Genomic DNA, 19472 nt, shown 5'->3' with positions numbered 1-19472 from the left:
ACATACTATCTGGGGGGAAGAAAAGAAAAAGAAATCTTTTTCTGAGACTTCAGACTCTTTGTTAAGAAAGTAACACACACGTGTGCATGGACAGACACAGCGTGGAACCAGAACTTATCAACTGACTACTTGAGGTTTGTGGTGGTGGCTAGGGTCCCCTTTTTCAACCACTCTTTTCCCCAAGGGAGTCTCTCCGGCAGAACAGGCCACTCCCCAAGGGATTATCTCACTGCAAAGCAGTTTCCCACGTATGAGTTCACCAGGAATGTCAGAAATGTAGCGGGTTGTCATGCCTGTTATATAGGCTTCCCGAGACCCCAAAAGAAACACCAGCTAAATAATTCAAACAAGGAAATCACTGTGCGCATCTACATCTGCACAGTCTATAAGCATGCATTTTATTAGAAGATTTTAGAGACTGTCTGTGCCAGGGGTCCCAAACCTTTCTGAGCCTGCAGACGCATTTGGAATTATGACATGGCACAGTGGGCGCAAGCAACAAAAAGGCTGCCACAAAATGTCAGGGCTCTTGTGCTACAAATCAATCATTTTTTTATTTACAAAATTCATATCCCGCTTTTCTGCCCTCATATGGGCCACCAAGGCAGCTAGCAAAGGAAAAAATAATAGTCACATCTTTAAAACCATGAAAAAACACATCATTAAACAATTAAAACCAAAACTAAAATGTGTGTGTGTGTAACGGTCAAAAATTAAAAACACAACATGATGCAGGAAGGACGCATTGCAGAGGGAATGCCAAACCAATCAAAAAAGTCTTCCCTCAATGTCGTAAGATGGCAACAGAAGTAGACAGATGAGTCTCCCTGGGGAAAGCATTCCAGAGTTTTGGTGTCACCACTAAGAGGGTCCTCTCTTGGGCTGTTACCCGCCTAATCTCAGAAGGCGGGGGCAACTGAAGCGTTGGAAGACGACCCCAGTAGTTAAGTAGGTTCATTAAGGCATTAGGTGGTCCATCAGGTATGTTGGACCCAAATGATATAGGGCTTTAAATGTCTCCACCAGCACCTTGAATTGGACATGTAAACAAACTGGGAGCTAGTGTAGCTGGACCAAGATTGGAATTATATGGTCCCTACGACCTACTCCAGTCAACATACTGGCTGCAGCATTCTACACCAGCTGAAGTTTCTGAACACTTAAGAACATAAGAAAGGCCCTGCTGGATCAGACCAAGGCCCATCAAGACCAGCAGTCTGTTCACACAGTGGCCAACCAGGTGCCTCTAGGAAGCCACAAACAAGACGACTGCAGCAGTACCATCCTGCCTGTGTTCCACAGCACCTAATATAATAGGCATGCTCCTCTAATACTAGAGAGAATAGGTCTGCATCATGACTAGTAGTATCCATCTTGACTAGTAGCCATGAATACCCCTTTCCTCCATTAATATGTCCACTCCCCTCTTAAAGCCCTCCAACTTACTTGTTGGGGGCAGCCCCACACAGAGCACATTGCAGTAATTTAATCTAGATGTAAGCACAGCATGTACCACAGTGACGATCTCTTCTGCCCAGGAAAGCTGCAGTAGCTAACCAGTCAAAGTTGGCAAAAGGCACTCCTGGCCACAGCTGCCACCTGCTTATCCAGCAGTAGGCCTGGGTCCAGGAGCACTCCCACCCCCCAGACTATGTACATGTGCCTTCGAAGGGACTGCAACCTCATCCAGAACAGGTAACACCTTAAATCCAGGGCCAGACTTTAAACTCACAAACTGAAGTGAGCTGTGACTCACGAAAGCCAGAAATTTTGTTAGTCTTTAAGGTGCTACTGGACACTGCAGCGTAAGCAAAATAGCAGTATGTCTGAGTAAATACTTCTAAAGAGGCACCACCCTGCTAAGAAACATTGCTTTGGAGAACGTGAACTCTGGCTAAGCGCATGCAGCACTGATTCACATACTACTTTTTTCTTAACTGTGTATCCTAGGAGTTCTCTATGTTTCCCTGCTTCATAGTTCAAACACAGGGGCAAAATGGGATGGTGTTGAGTTCTCTCTTTCCCCTAGGGTTGTCAGGTCCCCTCAGACACCAGTGGGGAATGGGGGGATAGGATTGGGGAATTACTGGAACTTTGAGGATGGAGCCTGGACAGGACAGGGGACTTCAGTTGGGTACAATACCATAGAGTCCACCCTCCAAAGTATCCATTTTCTCCAGGGGAACTGATCTCTGTAGTCTGGAGAAGAGCTGTAATTTTAGGGGATCCCCAGGTCCCACCTGGAGGCTGGCATCTCTACTCTCCCCTCTCTTTCCACCCTCTCTCCTTTTTTGGCTACTATACCAAGGTTGCCATAAGTCGGCTGCGACTTGACAGCACTTTACACACACACATACCAGGGTAGGAAGGGAAGGCAGAGTTGCTGTGAAGGTATACAAATAGCATGCACTGAAAATGAAAGTGAAAATCAGAAGTAGGCCGAGTGCTATGAAGCTGTTAAAGGAACAGTGCAGTAAATTCCTTTGCCCTAAAAGGATCCTATTTGGGCAGAAAGGAAGAATAAAGGGGTTTTTACATATATTTAAATAAAAATAAAACTGGCAGGATGAAAAACTTCACTGGCACCCTGGCAAATGCATTTATTTATTTATTTACTTCACTTATATCCCTCCCACCTTTCTCTCTCCCCAGTGGAAACCCAAAGAGGCTTACATTGTTCCTCACTCCTCCATTTTATTCTCTGTAAGGTAGGTTAAGTTGTCTGACTGGCCCAAGGTCACCCAGCAAGTTTCCACGACAGGCCTTTCATGATAGATCTGGGTCTTCCAGGTCCTAATCCAAGACTCTAGTGACTACATCACCCTAGCACTTCGGTGGAGCGTTGCCTCCCATCCAACCCTACCAACAACCACCCCAGCTTTCCCCAGCTGTGATCTAGCAGAACACATACAAGTTTAGATATATTACTTAAAACAACACACAGTTCCCCAGGACCATCCCAGAGTTCTGAAGTCAGTCAAATAAAAACGTAACAGAAGACTGAAAAATGACTCTTGTTCACAATAAAGGTTGCAAACAGTTCTGATAGCTCAATTTTCGCTTTGGTCACTTTGCTTGTACTGACAAAACTGGTTTTGCTTAAGAAGTCAATTTCACAAAAAAGTAAAAAAAGGGCCACTTCAACCTGAAATTCAAAACGCTGGACGAAGACCTGTAACTACAATGGCAGTGCCATTAGCCGTTCACACAGAGAGAACAATCTCCAGCACTCCCTAGGCAAAGGTTCAGAGAGAAAGAAGCTACGAGGTACTGAAGTATCCCAGCTGTTGGAAGAGAAATGGCAGAGCAAAACCATCAAGCCTTTCTATGTGGAACTGACATAAAAAAGGAAGTTCAAGAAAAATGATAGAAAAAATAAATGCTAAATATGGTGGGGAAAACTTATTTTTCAAGGTTTGCGAAGAATAATTAGAAATATAAAACAATGATTACTTTATAAAATATGACTCATTTAAATGTTGGTTAATATAAATATTGTGATTATCAATCACCAAAGAATCTTATTACTTATGTTATGCTAAAATATTAGGAAAATTATTGTTTAATGGTGTATATTATCTTACTATATATTGCTTATAATTGCCATTATCTTTTACTGCATATTGTCGATTATATTATGTTACTCCCCCCTTCTCTTTTTCCTTTGGAGTAATTGTTTTAATTGCAAATGCGGTCATGATATGATCATCTTTTTCTTTGTCCTTTCTATTGTGTTTTGTTTATATATTTTAAAAATCTTCCAAAAAATGATGGAAGATATCCCATCTTATCCATTAACATGAATAATTGGCAGAACCCCCCGTTTGCAAAGCCTCCAGTACCTGGTTCAATTAAACAGACACCTACTGCATTGGTTCAGCAACAAACGTACGCCTTTGTGATCTCCAAACTTTCCCAAGGAGCTTCACCTCATGTTTTTTTGAGTCCTGGGATTATAAACTGACTTCAAGTGTTTATGTTTCCTTTTTGGACAGGGTATATATAACAACAAGGCAATGGTTACATGCAGCTTGGAAGGCCTCTCAGAAAGGACTGTGCCACCAACATTATTAATACACTACCACTGATGCACTCAGTGGCACAATATAAGTAGAAGAGTTGGTTTTTATTTGTCAACTTTCTCTACCGCTTAAGGAAGAATCAAACTGGCTTACAATCACCTCCCCTTCCCCTCCCCACAACAGACACCCTGTGAGGTAGGTGAGGCTGAGAGAGCTGTGACTAGCCCAAGGTCACCCAGCTGGCTTCATGTGTAGGTGCACGGAAACAAATCCAGTTCACCAGATTAGTCTGCGCCACTCAGGTGGAGGAGTGGGGAATTAAACCCGGTTCTCCAGATCAGAGTTTACGGCTCCAAACCACCGCTCTTAACCACTATACCACGCTGGCTCATAAGGAAAATGCTCCTTGCTCCTAAGGAGCTCGCAACCTACAGAGAAGAATGAAAGCATCGAGAGATGACCGTTATCACTTTCTGTACGCCCTAAACGCCCAGTAGTGGGGGCAAATGGTCACAGTGATGTAACATCATATTCCTAAAATTATATCAAGACTTCCTGTATCCCGGGGGAAATGACCCCTTCCTTCTCAGAGAGTCAGTAATTTGCAAACTGAAACAGATAGTACTAAACAGGAAGATTTAACAGTACACCACAACAATTAACATGGAAAAGACTGCTTATGTATTCCCTTTCTAAACAGGTTAAAACTGGTGTGTAACTTATGAACGAAGTTGGCTCTGCAAGAATTGTAGAACTGTAGGAATTTTGGAAAGAAAAGTTCCAACAACAGATAAATGGACCGGGAAGGATGTCCTCTCGAAGGTGAGTATTAAGCTCTAGGATAACGAACTATTGCAATTGGAACTGTGAGTAAACAATTCCCCCCACCACTGGTTGTCGTGTTGTTATCACTATTTGTGCTGCAAGTAAGCCGGGAGGGGAAGATGCCCCTCGTCTCTTCAGAGCAGAAGGAGCCTTCACGGTAAGTAATCAAGGCTCATTCTCTCTCTAATACATTAACTTTTTGATAGGTTCTCCTAATTGGGAGGGTCGAACTAAGTGTCAGTTACGCATTGTAGCACCCTTCTGCCAAAGGCAGCGTCCGCCGAAGAAATGAGATCAAGTTTATAATGGCGAACGAAGGTGGAGATAGAAGACCAGGTGGCCGCCTTCCATATCTCCTCCACCAAGGCACGATGGTATAGGGCCTCGGAGGTGGCCGCACTTCTGACTGAGTGGGCCGTGATCCCCTGGGGAGTGGGTAAGCCACTGGATTTGTATGCCTGATCTATACAGCTTTTGATGTTGCAACTAATAGCAGCTCTGGACATAGCCTTCCCCTTATTGGGGGCAGTCAATGTGATGAAGAGAGCGTCTGAAATTCTGAGTATGATTAATGTACACCTTCAGCGCTCTGTGGAGATCTAAGGTATGCCACTTCTTTTCTCTTGGTCTGGCCGGATCGGGACTGAAGGTAGGTAGTACTAACTCCTGTTGTCGATGAAAACATGAATTCACTTTTGGCACAAAGGTGGGGTCGGGTCGTAAGACCACCTTATCTTTGTGGAACACGCATCCGGGCCTGATTGAGAGGGCTCCCAATTCGGAGACTCTGCGTGCTGAGGTTATGGCCGTTAGAAACAGAACTTCTAGTCTCAACTATTTTAGGTTGACGGAACGAAGAGGCTCGAAGGGGGGGGGTTGGTTAGGGCAGTGAGCACTGTGTGCATTTGCCACATAGGGAATCTGTGAGTCACGGGTGGAGAAGATAACTTCACCCACTTTAAGAATGCTTTTATGTGTGGATGTGCGGCTATCGGATATCCTGATATCCGGGGAACAAGTATGGCGATTGCCGCTAGTTGCCTTTTCATAGTAGAGCATTTAAGTCCTAATTTGTCTTGAAGGAACGAGAAGGTTAGTAGCCTTAGGTTTGAGTGGATTCAAATGTTTGGCACAGCACCAGGAGTCGAAGACCTTCCGGGTGTGGTTATAGATGCGTATAGTGGAGGGACGCTGAGAGGCTAAGATCGTTTCGATGACCTCTGATCCGAAGCCTTCTCCTCTCAACAGCCAGACGGTCAATCTGTACCAGCTCAGGTCCAAATGACATATCGGACCTTGTAGGAGCAGATCGTGTCGATCCCGGAGATGCCACGGTGGTTGGAAAGACATCTCGTGGAGCTCTGGGAGCCATGGGCGCCGAGGCCAGTCCAGTGCCACTAGGAGGACGGTAGCTTTAAGTATTCGGATACGTTACAGAACCCTGGGTATCAAGGGTAGGGGCGGGAAGGCGCACAGCAGTCCTGACGGCCAGGGAGATAGGAGTGCGTCCGTTGCCTCTGCACCTGGCTGGCGGTAATGGGAAAAGAACTGTGGTAGTTGATGGTTGAGAGGGGATGCGAACAGATCCAGTACTGGAGTGCAAAATTTGTGTGTCATCGTTGCAAACACCTCTGGGTGGAGCTTCCACTCGGACTCGTCTAGATGTTGGCGGCTGAGCCAGTCTGCTTGAACGTTCAGGGACCCCTGGAAGTGCTCCGCCGCAATAGAGGCTAGGTGTGTCTCCGCCCAAGTCAAAACCAGCGCTGATTGCTTGTGCAGGTTGGAGGATCTCGACACCCCTCCCGTTTGTTCACGTGTGTTTTTGCGGCCACGTTGTCCATTCTTACCAGTAGATGTTTTCCTTCCAGTAGAGGCGCGAAATGTAGAAGTTCTCTGGAGGGAGCACAGATCAAAGTGTCGTCCAGGTACAGGTGTACCTGGACTCCCTGTCTGCAGATGTGGGCCATCAGAGCCACCAGGACTTTGGTGAAGACCCTGGGGACAGACGACAGGCCAAAGGGCATGGCTAGGAACTGATAGTGACAGTTGAGAAAGAGGAACCTGAGGAATCTCCAATGACTGGGGTGTACCTATATGTGCAGGTAGGCCTTGGTGAGGTCTATAGATGTTAGGAAGGCCTCCGGATGTAGAGCTTCCGAGGTGGACCTCAATGTCTCCATCCTGAACCTTTTCTGCTTGACATGTTTGTTGACAAACTTCAGGTCCAGGATGGCTCTCCAGTCCCCGTGCCTCTTGGGGACCGTGAAGAACACTGAGTAAACGCCCAATGAGCACTCTGATGGCTCTACGTGCTCGATGGCCTGAATGTCGATGAGATGTTGTACAGCTTTGGATGTACGGAGAAATTTGTCCCCCTTGGAGGGATGATGGTGAGCCACAAAGCGGTCTGGGGGAGTGTGGGAGAATTCTATGAAATATCTCTGGCTGATAATTTGTAAAGTCCAATGATCAGTATTTGCGGCTGTCCACTGATCTAAGGGGCTCAGCCTTCCTCCCACGGGCAGAAGGGTGGCGTCACTGCTTGCCCTGGTGGAAATTAGCAGTTTGTCTGTCAGTCCCTCGAAATCTTGAGAAGCGGCCCCCTCTACGAAAGGAGCCTCGGGGTTGGGACCATTGACCTCTTCTATGGTCATTGCAAAACCTAGAGAGGGTGTGGTAGTTGCGAAAGGAGTTCTGGAAGCCCTACGATAACTCTTGGGCATAGCCTTCCTCTTATCTTTTGTCTCCACAAGAATGGAGTCCAATTGTTCCCCGAATAGTTTACCCCCCTGATAAAGGAAACCCATTAAGAAACCCTTAGAGCGAGGGTCGGCCTGCCAGGGACGGAGCCAAAGGACCCTTCTGGCCGCAGCTTGGGTGGCTATGGCACGGGCAGAAAACGCCAAGGGTCAAGTGTGGAGTCTGCAAGGAAGGTAACCGCCTTGAGAACCCGAGAGACACCTTTCAGAGCCTTTTTGTTTTCCTCCGGAATAAGCTGATTTAATTTGCGAGCCCAGACAATGGCCACCCTGGAGACGAGGGCCGAAGAAGCTGAGGCGCTAAGCGCCAGTGCGGAAGCCTTGTGGGTTCTCTTGATGGCAAGCTCAGTCTTTCTGTCTAGAAGGTCCTTCAAGGAACCCATGCCATCTCTATTCACCAGATCAGAGGAGTGGAGCGCAATGACAGGAGCCTCCACCAGGGGGATCTGAAGTAGCTGTGAGGAAAAAATGGTAAGGGAATAAAACTTCCTAGTAACAGCGGGAAATTGCTTTACCGCCATTGGCTTATCCCATTCATCCTTAATAATTGTAGTGAAATAATCAGGCATAGGCACAGTTCTACTAGGGGCATTATGTCTGTGAAAAAATTCCTTAGATCCTTTCAATTTTTCCTTGGACTTATCATCAGGATCCTCAGACAGATCGAAGGCTGCTAGTGTTTTAGATAATAAATTCTGGTAATCGTCCTGAGGGAAAAGTCTCAACTGTTTCTCCTCCACAGGGGGAAGTTCTTCGTCAGAAGAAAACTCTCCTTCCTCCCTGTTTTCCTCTTCTGTCTCAGAGGAGTCTGGGAACATAGTAACATTAGAAGGTCTTAATGTGGGTGCCTTCTTAGCTGCCTTAGTCAGCCATGGAGTCTTTCCTGTACTGGGACCCTCTCCCGGGTCTGAGCAAACCTCCCATGCAATCTCCAGTCTGTGAGATTGACTGCCAGAGGCTTGGCTGTTAGGTTCGCCCTGAATAGAGGAGGCTGGGGAGGGATACTGCAAAGCCTGTAGCCCCTCGACAAACACGCTCCTAACCAGATCGACCAGTTCTGACCTTAAAGCCACCAAGCCTCCCTCCCCCCTGGGCACAGTCGCGCGGGGTTGTACGTTACCCTCCGGAGTCTCATTGCCGGCTTTGGCCGTGTCAGCCGCGTCTCCGGCTGGGAGGAAAGCCGAAATGGAAGGCCCTGCAGGGGTGGTGGCGGCTCTGGCGGGCTGCTCCGACTGTGCAGAGGAATCGGCCTGGGGTGCTATAAAATGGCTAGGAGCCACGCCGCTGCGTTTTGGCGATCGGCTAGGAGCTGCGCCACTTTTCTTTTCCTCTCCCTTCTTTTTCTTGGCGTCCTTCTCCGAGCTATTGGGGTTGTTCTTGCGTTTGGCGCCAGGCTGAAGTCCCTTATGGGCTTGTTGGCCGGTAGAGCTACTATTAGAAGCAAGTAACAGGCTGGGATCTAAGTTCTGAGACGAAATATATCCGTCGTTAGAAGCTGCGGCCGCCATTTTTTTTAGGCGGGAAAAAAGGCGGCAGCTATAGCCTGGCCTGAGCCTGCAGCAAAATAGCCTGTCCGACAAGGGGAGTAGGGAGGACAAAGTACAGAGGAATAAGACAAGGACTAACAAAGAACAAACGAAGAAATTCAACTAATTTCCTACAGAGCAGATTAGCAGAGAACTAAAGAAGCTGCTCTCCCGTCAAGGCAGGAAACTAAACTGACTCTGAGAAGGGAGGGGTCATTTCCCCCGTGATACAGGAAGTCTTGATATAATTTTAGTTCCTGCCTCCCAGATATGGAATGGTAAATAACCCGAGCTGAAGATGACCCTCTCTCTCAGAGCGAGAATGTTCAGCAGCCTTTTCCACCCCACTGTCCTTCAGCTTTGCCTCTCAACCACCAAGTGACGGTTTTGGCTCCTCACTTCCTTCCTCCATCAGAGACAAACATCGCTTGATACTGCTGGATTCCTGAATAGGCGTCTTTCTTTTTTACTGGAATAATTTCAAGCACATTTTCAGCTTCAACAGAGTTTGCCTGCGTCTTTAGAATAATCTTTTCTATGCATTCAATTTCATTGGAGATATCTTTGGGACACCGCAGACATGACTCTAACCCTGTTAACATCCATCCATGACCCTATCAGTGAAGCCTTGGCCTTTACTGGGGGTGGGGTGGGGAGACGGGACAGGACACCACTGTCTTATGCAGCTCTGCTACTTTGTACTCCAGCTTGTCTGTTTCACACCAACATCTTGCATGTTGCAATTCGGCCATCTCTTTACTATGCTATTGCTGAGAGGCTCCTGGATACTGATCTTCAGCTCTATGAGGCTTTGACTGATGTACCCAAGCCTTGAGCTTTAATTCTTCAGCTGTTCAACTTTGGTTTCATTCTTGCCTCTCAGATTTAATTTTGGCTTCTACAGCCTTGCTGCAGATCAGGCTGTATTCTTCTTGCATTTCTTCCTGAGATGCCATCTCTTTCTGAAACTCTGCCCCGAGCTCTCTTTCTGTAAACAAGCATCCCACCAAACAGCTTCTGCAAATATGCACGCGTCTTCCTAAACTTTCCTTTGATTTGTGGCGACAGATTTGTTCCGTCAGTGGTTTCCACAAGAGACAGCTTCTTCAGGATGAAATAATGAGGATTTCTGTTGATTTTTTAAAACTATCTTTATGTTTCAAAAGGATTCCTGGCAATTTCTCCCCAATTTCATTTTTGAGTGTGTTTGGGCTGTAACTCCCCAGCATACTTGGACCTTCTGTACCTCTGCCTGGTGCAACATCAAGTGATTTAGATATATGTGGACTTGCTACTCTCTATTTTGGGAGTTTCCTGATTGATATCTCACGACTTCCTGCAAGTCCTTTCCCCCTACATCTATGAAAAACCGGGCTGCCATTTGAGTCAAATTCCTCAGTAGTGCTATGATTATACCCACCAGCCCATCCCCCCAGAAATGCCATTCACATTTCAAAGTCTCTATTACATCCTTTTTTCCAAATCAAGCCAAAGCCGACTGATCTCATCACATGTTGCTTTTCCACTGTATCTTCCCGCTCAGGCTTGGATTTCACTTGGCCACTTTGGAACTGTGCCAACACTGCACTTGCATTATCAGCAACCCTTCCAGAAATTTAGCTACAACTCTGGGGTGGGATCCGTCAGCTTTTTCAGGAAAGCCCCCAATGAGCTCCAAAAAAGAGTATGCCGGGGATGGTGGGACCTGTGTGTACAGAAGCCGCATGGAATGGGGGCTGTAGCAAAGAAGGGAGGGAACTGGGTGAGACAGAATGAAAATGCTGGCAGGATCCAACCCTTGGATTGAGCACAAAGTTTGTTCTTCGCGCTTTCAGCTACACCAAAACCATATTGCCTCCTTCGCTGGATTTTGCCTCAGCAAGGTCCTTAACGCCACCCCCCCCCGAAGAACAGATCAAATAATCTCTCCACAAACTTCTCATGACTGTGTTATTCGTAGATTCCTATTTCTTAATGACCAGAAATAATTCTCAGCATTGTCTCAGCACAGTCATGGGTGCTCTCTGGGTGTCCTTGCGTCCTTGAAAGACTTCCCTCTGCAACTCTGCTAGGACAGCAGCAGTAAACATGAGCAAGTTTAGCTAGAAGTTGGGTTCACAGCTCTTTTTTACTTCCTTTTAATTTTTCTCCAGGCAGTTCTTTCCAACTGACTTATCAAAATGTAATGTTGGCCTTTTTCTTGGCAGTTCAAATACCCCAAACTTTTCTCAAGAGGAACATACTCATTTCTGATTGTGTTTCAAAATGAAGGCCTCCAAGGAGACCCACAATAAGGAGTAGTAAACACTAGTGAAAGTGAAACCCCCACCCAAAAAAGAACCGGCACTCATATTCCCATCATAGTTGTCTCTGCTTTGCACATCCTAACCCTTTTGTGAAACCTATTGTCTGGACCCCCCAAAAAAAGTTTAAGTAGCATTTCTCTTTCTGGCAGATGAAAGAGACATTTGTCACCAAAAAATGCAAACAATCATTGAAAAAACAGATGTTATCTTGTTAACCAATAACAAAGTAATTAACATTAATCCCTGAGACCATGGATGGGGAACCTTTTTTCCGCCAAGAGCCATTTGGATATTTATAACATCATTCACGGGCCATACCAAATTATCAACTTAAAAATTAGCCGACCAAGCCCCAAGCAGGCAGCTGTCCCAGATGCCCCCGCCCGGCGCAGGCAAGCAGGCAGGCATCCAACTGGTGGTGCACTTGCCCACCTGGTGGCACAGGATGGTCTCTTGTACCAGCCAGGCATAGCCGTCCAGCCGCACGCCGAAGTTGCTCCTGCTCCACATGGTCGGGGCCGGATTCTACAGCCGACTCCTGCTATCTCCGCCTGCAGGGATAAAATGAGGACACACTGGCTAAGATCTCGCTCCCACCCCCCGCGTATTCTGTCCCTGCCCCCTTTAACCCCTCCATTGTCACCACTTCTGTCCCCAGCCCTCTTGTAGTACAGAGGGAATATGTTTCTCCATGGCCTGGGTGGGAAAGGGTTAACACAGTTTCTTGGGCGGTCCTAGCAGCTCCATAGCTAATGACTCTTCTGCAAGGGGGATAAAGGTTCTTTTTCTCTGCAAAACCAACTCACATCTGCCTTGAATAGAGGCTATTCCTGTCCGCAGGAGGGGGCGGATCACCAGTCTTAGATCCTTCTAAGCTAGAGATCTGCCAGGACCCACAAAGGGACAGACCAAATGGTTTCGCGGGCCGTAAACAGCCCCTGGGCCTGACATTCCCCACCCCTGCCTGAGACTATAAACAAGTGAAGAGTCTCAAAGTCTATATCCTCCTTTTCTCTCTATCCCCTTATTACGTTATATTTTATTTATTTAAAATATCGATATGCTCACATTTCTCCCACACAACTGGCACTTACACACCTAATTACCTTGGCATACTCTTTTCCAACACATGTAGCTTCTGACCAATAGTCATACAACACAATCCAAAGTAAACTTCCACCCTCCTAAGCCCACTGATTTCAATGGACTTAGAAGGGCATAACTCTGCTTAGGAGTGTGCTGGAAAAGCACTAGAGATAAACGGACAACACATTAGCCAGTTTATCTACTGTCAGTGAGACACGTGAGGCTGGCAAAGATATACTTGTCTAAATAAACTCTTGCATCAACTGCAGACGCTCAAGTTTTCTTTTTCTTTTTTAAGTCAACGAATATTGCTGACATCAGAGGAATGTCCGGACAAAGGTGAATCCTTCAGAAGAGGAATGCAGGAAAACAGCCCACAGATAGATCAAGATACTGCATCGGATAGTGCCTGCTTACATAGATAATCAGCATGCTGGCTACTGTACATTATCACAGTGTTTACAAATAAAGAGGTACTTAAGGCTGTGAGGTATTGTGATTTTAAAATAATTATTATACCAAGTAGAGTTGAATGAACATCTAAATATATGGGAACCAGAGTGCAGCTTAAAGTTATTGAAATCACCTATGGCTCTCAGCCTAACAAGGAAAAGCCTCTCGCTCCCCCTGGTTCAGAGGCAGAACGACTCCTTGTCTTTATTTGGTCAATTTATATTCCACCTTTCTCCCTAATGGGGACCCAAAACAGCTTACATCACTCTCCTCTCCTCCACTTTATCATCACAACAACCTTGTGAGACAGGTTACACTGACAGCGTGTGACTGGTCCAAAGGCCACCCAGCAAGCTTCTACAGCAGATTCGAATCAGGATCCATCCTAGCCTGATACCCTAACCACAACACCAAGCTGGCTCTCAGTACCAGATACACGCATGCACAGCAAAGGAAGACATGGTTTGCTTCCATCGCCTTAGCCACTCACATCCCATACAGGTAATTTAGCCAAACAGACACAGAAAGAACAGAGACCGAGTGAAAGATTCTGATGACAGTGAAAACTGTTGCCTCTAGATAAGAATGCTGGAGAACACGAATGGCCAAAAACCAAGAGAAGAAAAGGTTAGAGGGAGGAGTATGGCCAGAGGAAAGAGACAACAAGAACACATAAGGGAGCGATCAAAGGTTAACTGGGAGACTCTCAAAGAGGAAAGAAGGTGAATAGAAGTGGGAAAAGAGGTGGGTAGAAACAAGGGTACTGGTTTAATCAGCAGACACTGCTAATTATGAAAAGTTCTACATTGCAGCAACAGATCCAAGTTCAAGGTTGCCAGAATCATGCCATTGATTCCCCAAAGGTCAGTTACAGGGGGGAAGAGAAGCTTAACTCTGTAATTCTAAGCAGAGGTGTACCCTTCTAATTCCATTGACTTCACTGCAATTTTAAGGGTGTAACTTCTTTAGGGTTGCACTGTAAATATCCTGGGCTTTTAGAAACCATCATTATTTATTTTTTTTACTTTAGTCTCATTTTTATCGTGTGAAGGAAAAAAACAACAATCCTAATATGGAAAAGTAGGTCCTTCCCAATATGTACATGAAAGTCTCTTCTGAAGGAGTGCTTCAGACTTAACAAAAAAGCCTACATTTGAACACTCACATTGCTGTTGTTTTTTAGTTTGCTGTTACGTGGTTTTATTTCTGCTTTAGTTTTTAGAAACATTTTAGAACACTCACATTGCTGTTGTTTTTTAGTCTGCTGTTACGTGGTTTTATTTCTGCTTTAGTTTTTAGAAACATTTGCGGCTATAGGCTGGCCCTAGAATTCTAGAATAAAAACTAGATAAGAACTGCTCTGTGATTCATTTACATGATAGAAAACTTGGTTAGCACTGATCAAAGTTGTAATGATTTACTACAATGTTTTAAAAAGTTGATATTATTCTGCAATCTAACTAAATTATTTTTGTAATGGAGCTTTTAAAACAAGCCTATATTTTTATACTTCTAAAAGGTTTAATGCTTTGAAAATGCAGGTTGAGTATCCCTTAACCCGACTACTTGGGACCAGAAGTGGTCAGTATTTTGGATCTTTCCGTATTTTGGAATATCTTGGATTTTTTGCATATACATAATGAGATATCTTGGGGATGGGACCCACGTCTAAACATGAAATTCATTTGTTTTATATATACTTTATACACATCGCCTGAATGCAATTTTAAATATATTTTTAATAATTTTGTGTACACTGAACCATCAATGGTGCTGCTGAGGGCCTGTGAGTAATGCCTGCATGCCAACTCAAAACATCAGTTTTTTGGATCAGTTCAGATATCCAGATAAGGGATACTCAAACTGTACTAAACTTTTATTTGAGAAGTTAAATGCCTATTTCTGTGTTATATACCTTGTTCTTCTTAAACGATAAAGAAAAATACACCAAAGTTGAAAAATGTGGTTACGGAGGTAAGCAAATGCCATATGAACAACAGGGGAAGACAATCACCTTCTGGCAGATACCTGGATATTAGAAAAAGGATATTATACTGGGTAAAAGTGTAACTGGATCCAGAAAGGCATCTCCAGTGTTAATAACAGTTATTTGAGTTTACGCATTTTGCATGAAACAAAGCAAAACATCCCCTCTAAAACTGTCCTATTGAGCGGCATCAAGTCAAATCAACAGAGCAAACTTCCATTCACATAGAACCACACATCATAAAACACCTGAAGGTACTGCCTCTATAGCCTGCAGAATACTAAGCCAGCAATCTTCCACATTTTGCAGGCTGTCTATGAGCACAGGCAAAAGGACACCAAGCTATAGAAAGCATATGGCATTTATTCTCTCCCTACCTGTATGTGGAAAAGGGGGGGGAAGTAGTGGAGAGCTGCAGATATTATGAGCTCCCACTACCACTTCCTCCTCCTTTTCATCCAGGCTACTTTAGGGACCAAAGCCATATCCCAGTATTCAATGTGTTGGAACATGGGAAGTGTTGCATTGCAATTCAGAGGTGTAACAATATGTACAGGGTTTAGAAAAAAGAAACAGCAGCAGCAAAGGGACAGAGTTTGAAAAAGGAACAGGAAGACTGAGGGAGTTCTGTCTCGAGAAAAAGAACTGCAGGACCCACAACTCTTCAGAATGGTCCCACCTAATAAAAACAGCAGTGTTTATGCTAAGCTGGGAGTCACTCTTTGAAGCACTGGTACTCCATGAAATTCCTCTTAACAGCTGTTCTAATGACTTCCCCCATTCTTAGCATACTGCTCTCTCACCAACACATACTGTAAGTTAGTGATTCTTGGGGGTGGGGGGCAAGAAGCCACTCAGGGAGTGATTTACAAGTATTGGGGGAGCATTCGGACTTTTAGGACACCCCTTCTTTTCACTTACAAAGGCTTCTCGGGAGAGCTGGTTTTATACTGCTCACCAAGTACTGATGATAAAATCCCAGATTCTAAATCTCTTTGAAGGGTCTGTGGTAACGTGGCAGCCAGCAAATTGGAATCACATCTAACATTAAGAACTTGGCTGATGGCCATCAGGCACAAGGGCCTCATTGAATGTGTACCTGAGATCTGTGCACCATTTGCATGTATCATAAACCGATAAGGTGCCTTCTTTGGAGTGCTGTTTTTAGAAGAAGGGTTAGTTTTAATATGCCGACTTTCTCTACCACTTAAGGGAGACTCAAACCACCCTGAGAGGTAGGGGGGCTGAGAGAGTGTGACTAGCCCAAGGTCACCCAGCTGGCTTCATGTGTAGGAGCAGGGAAACAAATCTAGTTTACCAGATTAGCCTCCACCACTCATGTGGAGGAGTGGAGAATCAAACCCAGTTCTCCAGATCAGACTCTACTGCTCCAAACTACCGCTCCAAACCAACACTACACCTTGGCTCGCCTTAATCTTTAAATCTTAAATCTACCTTAATCTTTTTTTTTTTTTTAGTCAGGAGCCCCGTGGCGCAGAGTGTTAAGCTGCAGTACTGCAGTCAAAAGATCTGCTCACGACCTGAGTTCGATCCCGACGGAAGTCGGTTTCAGGTAGACGGCTCAAGGTTGACTCAGCCTTCCATCCTTCCGAGGTCGGTGAAATGAGTACCCAGCTTGCTGGGGGTAAAGGGAAGATGACTGGGGAAGGCACTGGCAAACCACCCCGCAAACAAAGTCTGCCTAGTAAACGTCGGGATGTGACGTCACCCCATGGGTCAGGAATGACCTGGTGCTTGCACAGGGGACCTTTACCTTTACCTTTATAATCTTTTTTTAAAAACCCTCTGGTTATGAACCTGTTTGCCTTCAGATCTCCCCAGAGCCCCATCCTAGCTGAGAGTTCCCTTCAAGCACTCAGTTTGGCCACAGCGTAGGCCTACATTTTTAAGAGGCAGTTATATCATTACAAAACATCCTCCAAATAGGGTTTGGAGGGGCCTAAGGATGCTGCAAATTTAATCACAAACATGTTCTACAGTTTACCATGTTCAAAGGTAATGATCAGTAGCGAGCTGATTACCTGATTTGATCAGTTCATGGTGCACAGCTGCGAATGCCTACTGAACTGGTTTGCATTGGGTTTTGACAATGTTGCACACAAGCACAGAGGCTGTCAATTCAAACTAATTGGTGGCCACTACAGCCAAGAGGAAAGGCAGGGTGTAAATATTTTAATAAATATGTTTTAATAAGATTATCATCCCTATGAACACCCCAGGGTAGGATTTTATTGAAGCACAGCGTTTATGACTGATTTATATGAATGAATGAAACCTTTAATGGCATAAGTAATATTACAATTGTTACAGAAGGTACATTAAGATAAAAACATAGGCCAGTAAATTCAAAAAATAGAAATTACAAACTTTGGGCTTTTTGAACTTTCATCACTTCCGACTGATATATATGATTTGTGAGGGATCTAATTGTATATTCAAACTATCGCCTACATAGTGGAGCAGTTACAGAGCAAGAATGGGGGTTGCAGAACTAGATTAGGCAGTGTGAGAATGCACATGTGCAAGAAACCAACTGTGCTGCAATGCATTCTTAGGGAGACATAAAGTGAAGTAACCTGCCAAACTCCAATGAATAGATCTACAAGCAATCCAACTGACAGTGATAGTCAACGCGACACTTTGAAGATATTATTGGTGAAATATTTCTGGAAGTGTTAACGTTTCACAGGACAAGAAAAATTCTGGAGTTTAAAATTTAATGTTGCTTTTCCTCCACAAGGACCATGTATGCTCTGCTTTCACAAAATAATACCACTGGGTTATAAATGTTTATTGTACTACCATTGCAATTTATCACTGGGAAGAGATGCACCATTTAGTCTCCTTATACACTTTTAATATAAGCCATAAAAATTTCCATGAATAGTAGTGCTCATGATGCACTTGCATAAAACCTTTCTTCTATAGAGCGTTAACAGCCTCTTAACCAATTAATGAATCTGATATATTTTACAGAAAGTAAAAGGACTGCACACAATATTTCAGTTACGAATGTTACATTACTAGGCACAAGAAGAGCTTGAGATAGGTGACAGATGCCAGATCCACTTGTTAATGTCTCTAATTAGCATTACTACCCAAAACTACATTCAAAAATTGTGAAACTTAACCAGTGTTTAAATTGTTTCCCAAAAGATCACATCCCAAAAAGCAGAACCATGGAAGTTTGTACCTGGACCCATACAGAGCTGCTTTGTCTACAGTTAATTTTACCCTAATGCCATTTTACAGATGCTTAATCCAAGTCCACAAATGAACTGCAAACTTTTTGCTAAGCTTCAACTGCAACATTACTATGTATAGACAGTTTGGGGAAGCAGCCTGTCATGCTACTCTATTATGCATCGTTTACAGTTCTAGAGCAATAATAATCTCCCGATCCACTTTGGGACTAAAATTCCGCAACAGCTGGCCACAGGCTCTTTACCTGCATTCATGCAACAAATCCTTCATTTACAATGAACTCTAACCACTCATTTACCGACTCCACTGCACTCACCACAAACTACTTTCCAGGTCCCTCTCTCCAGCACACACTCCACTAATTCTACTAGACCTTTCATCTTCCAGCACCGCATTCCACTGTGATCTTTATACTTGACTTCACTCTCCACCCTTCACTAGAATGCTTGGTCCATTTCAAAATTCAGCTGCAGGTAAAGTTCTCTCATTCCCCTATACTTAAGTTTCTGTTTCCCAAAAGGCACATTTCTGCGCCTACTCCACTTACCAAGGCCTACACTCATGACAGCCACCTTCTTCCCCAGTTCTGCGCAGAACTCAGTCCAGCTTTCTTCTCACCACCTGTGCCTCCCTGCAAAACAACTTCACTTGACCACCTGTTTCTTCACGGCCTATAACTTCTATCCCCGACACAGTACACTAACCCCTACTTCTAGGCCTTTAACTCAAACTTTTGTCCAGTACCCAGGGTCTGCACCCCACACAAGAGCCAAAAATTAAATGCCACCACAAAGTGGAGTCCACTGACCAACAGCAATGTTTCTGCAATTAGAAAAGGGTGGATGAAGAACTCCCACTAGAGTCAAGGGATCCATCAAACATAACTAAGAAATAGCTATTGATATGTGTGGCTTTCAGTGGAACAAGCTTAGTGTTGAAACGACTGATAATTCTTAATATTTTTAAGAGGCCTAGAGGAAAAGGTCAGAAAATAAATAAATTTGAAAAAATAAAAGTCTTGACTAGTAAACCACTAGTATGCTCAGAATTGCAGCCATGCAGGCCTAGGCATTAATAAAGCAAAAATCTAGTGGTGATTTAAAAACCGGCAATGTTCATTCCAAATGAGCTTTCATGAGTCACAGCTTACTTTAGTACTAGACTTTTTTCTTTTGCTACAACAGACTAACACAGCTATCCCTTTGCTAGGCATCTCTTGTGTGTGTAAAGTGCTGTCAATTCGCAGCCGACCTACGGCAACCCAGTAGGATTTTCGAGGCAAG

Source organism: Euleptes europaea, chromosome 3 (genome assembly GCF_029931775.1).
Source record: "Euleptes europaea isolate rEulEur1 chromosome 3, rEulEur1.hap1, whole genome shotgun sequence".
NCBI lineage: Eukaryota > Metazoa > Chordata > Lepidosauria > Squamata > Sphaerodactylidae > Euleptes > Euleptes europaea.
The sequence above is the reverse complement of the archived record's forward strand: the minus strand, read 5'-3'. Positions refer to the sequence as shown.